The sequence below is a fragment of the Conger conger genome, chromosome 9 (genome assembly GCF_963514075.1).
Source record: "Conger conger chromosome 9, fConCon1.1, whole genome shotgun sequence".
NCBI lineage: Eukaryota > Metazoa > Chordata > Actinopteri > Anguilliformes > Congridae > Conger > Conger conger.
In genome coordinates, this window is record NC_083768.1 from 59,661,763 (window position 1) to 59,665,887 (window position 4,125).

The following is a 4,125-nucleotide window of genomic DNA, read 5'->3' on the forward strand; positions in this document are numbered from 1 at the left end:
CAACATTTCCAATGCTTGCTGTGCAATAGAAAACCATACCATAATGTACAATTACAGAATTAAAAAATGCAATTATTTACAACTCAAAATAAATTCCAATAAAAATGATAAACATTCCTGTGAGCTGCAGCAGAAAGGAAACAGCAGTGTTTTTATAGTTATTATTATTTCAGATATTTTGGAGAGGAAATGAAAAATGCTGCAAACTTCAACACACTGAAAACACACTCGTGCTGTGTTATATTCCTCTCCACACTCAACACCGCACGGGATGAAACACGCGTGTTTAAAGAGCGTGTTTACAGGTGAATGCCTTCAGAGAAACATGTACGTTCCTTAACATGCATGTTTTGTATCAACACGCCACTTTTTTCTGCGTGTTAAAATTCACACAGATAGTGCCAAACTAGACTACCTGCATCCACACAACCACTTCTGCTGGGGAAGGGAACTTCTTTTGTAGCCCAGAGGAAATGGATCAGTTATTGTCATCTCTGTAAAGGATCTTTTCCTCTCAGAGTAAATGAGTGAAGAGTCAGTTTGGTAAGTAATAAATCTGAGCACAGGTGTGAACACACCTTCAGATCGCTGCCTGCGGTTTCCGTGACGACTCCACCAGGACCAAACCCCCGGCTCAGAATCCAGTCAGTAACAGACGGTCCTCTCCATCCAAGTTCGTTTCTATAGCAACCCTCACCAAATCTGACCCACCAGCAAGAACAGATGCATGCATGCGTTTATAAGGGCTGTGGGACTGCTGATATCTGCTGCTCAACACTGATCTCTGCTGCTTAATACTGATCTCTGCTCTGCTGCTCCTGTCTGTGAGAATGCTGGCACACTGAGTGATGCATGCTGGGTAAAAGCACCAGCTGGGGAGTGATGCATGCTGGGTAAGAGCATCAGCTGCAGAGCAATGCATTCTGGGTAATACATTCTGCTGGGAATGATGCATGCTGGGTAAGAACTTCAGCTGTGGAATGATGCATGCTGGGTAAAAGCATCAGCTGTGAAGCAATGCATGCTGGGTAAGAGCATCAGCTGTGGAATAAGGCATGCTGGGTTAGAACTTCAGCTGTGGAGCGATGCATGCTGGGTAAGGCCTCAGCAGTGAAGTGGTGCATGCTGGGTAGTGTGTGACCAGTCACAGCGTCCGAGCTGGCGGTCACAGAAACAAGGATCAGGAGCAGAGCACAGAAACACGGATCAGGGGCACAGAGCACAGAGCACAGAAACACGGATCAGGGGCACAGAGCACAGAAACATGGATCAGGAGCACAGAAACACGGATCAGGGGCACAGAGCACAGAAACACGGATCAGGGGCACAGAGCACAGAAACACGGATCAGGGGCACAGAGCACAGAAACGCAGGGCTCTCTGTAACAGGGGTGCCTGTCTGAGATTGCAGAGCTAGAGTTACCGGTCGCACAGACACCAGGCACAGCAATAGCACTGAAATAAAAACATCAAGGCCAGTCATCCGTGTGTTCATGTGCTCGGATGGAATATCAGAAACACAAACATCTGAAAATAATCAAAGTGTGAACAGCCTTCCCAAAAACACTGCAGCTATCACACTTTAAAAGTCCATTCAGGCAAAATAACCAGACGCATCAGAACACATCTGTACACACCCCTAAGGGCTGCTGGCTTAATAAATACAAAACAAATCGACACAATCCTGTCATACAAATTAATAATGCATAAAAGCAAACATAAGTAAACATGTTTTTTGTCTTTTTTTCCCCCTCAATTCAGAAAAATGTCTTTTTTTTTTATTTTTAGGACAAAACTTTGCTTGGTCCTGTTTCCAGAGAGGCAGTTGCTATGGAAATGCGATATAAATAGACAGATATAAACGCGTGACACTAATATAGTGCAGAACCCTGCCGGAGAGGGGGGGGGGGGGCAGCGGCCTTTAGCGGGAAATTCAGCTTGTAGCTCACGGTCATGTGACAGGGGAGGGAGGAGCCACCACGCTCGGTCAGTCACTGGACTACTGGGAACCAATCAAAAGATGTGGTCACCGATTACACACCACTATGATTGGTTCAGAGCAGCAGGTCAGTGATGAAGCCCTGCCCGCTCAGGAGACTCTCGATGTTTGTGGTCTCGGGGGAGAAACATGGCCGACGCGGGTTATCCCAGCAGCACCCAGCCAATCACAGCAGAGGTTGAGGAGCAGCCAGCCAATCGGGTGAGAGTGTGGTTAGATTCTAACAGGGGTCCTGACCGAGCTGTCCGGCTTCCTTCAGCAGAAGAGCGGGAAGTGAAGCTCGACTTCCTCTTCCTGTGTTTGGTTATTGGTCTCCGCACGTGTGGGCCTCTGCTCTGACGTGTGGTCTTTCACTGAAACTCGGCACACTTGTGAAAGAGGACTCTGTGAAGGACCCCCCCCCCGGGGGTACAGTGTGAATTAAGGTGGAATGAGCCGTATGATGGCAGTTCTGAAGGCCCTGTTCTGAAGGCCCTGGTCTGAAGGCCCTGGTCTGAAGGCCCTGGTCTGAAGGCCCTGGTGAACAGGAGAATGCAGGCAGACAGGCTGCAGGGGACCCCTGGAGAGCCCTGCCCGTCTCTGGCTGCTCTCTGGATGCGTTCTTTAGCGTCAGCTCCATGGTTCCTCCCAGCTGAGTCCCTGAGTCTCCCCCAGCCTCCCAATCCCAGAACCCAGGGTCTTCCTGTTCCAGAGTGGTCCTGATGCTGAGGAGGAACCATGACGACCAGTCTGTGTCCAAGGGCATCGCTCATCACCGCGGCAGGTATGGGGACGGGGAGGTCAGAGGTCATGCTACATGACAACCACGGCATCTTAAGCGAGGTTTTGGGGGGGTCAAAGGTCAAAGGTCACTCTGCATGTCTGCATCACCCTGGTGAGAGAGTGTCTGGGGTCAGGAGGCCAGAGGTCATCGCCGTCATCAGCAAGTGACTGAGGTCAGGGGTGAGAGATCGATCTGCATGTGTATGTTGCAGTCGTAAGCAAGAGTGAGGGGTGAGAGGTCATTCTACATGTCTGCTTCCCTATCATAAGGGACCGTGAGGGGGTCAGGGGTGAGGGGTCAAGGGTCAAAGGTGTTTCTACATGTTTGCATCTCCGTCGTATGCGAGTGTGAGGGTCAAAGGTGAGGGGTCAAGGGTAAGGGGTGGGTCTGCATGTCTGCATCTCGGTGGTGGGTGAGGGTGAGGGTCAGAGGTGAGGGGTAAAGGGTCAGGGGTGAGGGGTAAAGGGTCAGGGGTGAGGGGTAAAGGGTCAGGGGTGAGAGGTAAAGGGTCAGGGGTGAGGGGTAAAGGGTCAGAGGTGAGGGGTAAAGGGTCAGGGGTGGGTCTGCATGTCTGCATCTCGGTAGTAAGTGAGGGTGAGGATCAGAGGTGAGGGGTAAAGGGTCAGGGATGAGAGGTAAAGGGTCAGGGGTGAGCGGTAAAGGGTCAGGGGTGGTTCTACATGTCTGCATCTCCGTCGTAAGCGAGTGTGAGGGGCTTCAGCCGGTTGGTCTGTCTCCTCTGCGGCTTCTTTGGCTTTTTGCTGGAAGAAAATAAAATAAAAATAAATATTTATTATATTTATATGTATGATATTTATATATATAGTTTTTTTATTTAAAACACATTTAGTTTGTGCATGGCAGCAGGAATCCAGGTGTACTGCAAACGGAATTAAACAAAAGCAAACAAAAGCATTTTGTCAATATTAGTTTAGCAAAAACAGGAAGTGCCTGGTGTCTGCATCACCGCAGGAGATTTACACATTATCAATATCATAATAATATGAATAATAATGTTGACCGCTCATGCACTGCAGTTGTTCCACGTGAAGATAAAAGCGGCGTATAATAGACCTGCATTCATAATGTGAAGCAGCTGCCTCTGTAATAGATGAGTGTGTCATATTATTTAATAATATAGTTAGTTCATTCACCCCGCCCTCCCAGCGGAATCCCATCATGCCATGCTGTTCCTGCTCAGCTGTGCATGCCCAGAGCGAGAGGCACCTGCTGACAGGCTTTTTATTCCCTGTCCTTCTGTTTCTCCTGTCCTGACCGTCTGTTTCTGCCCTGACCATCTGTTTCTCCTGCCCTGACCGTCTGTTTCTCCTGCCCTGACCGTCTGTTTCTCCTGCCCTGACTGT

At 49.1% G+C, this 4,125-nt stretch overlaps 1 pseudogene; it reads right to left on the reverse strand.

Moving 5' to 3' along the window:
- Positions 1–3,398: 3,398 nt before the first annotated feature.
- LOC133137740 (thrombospondin type-1 domain-containing protein 7A-like) overlaps positions 3,399–4,125 on the reverse strand; it is a 49,487-nt pseudogene continuing 48,760 nt past the window's right edge.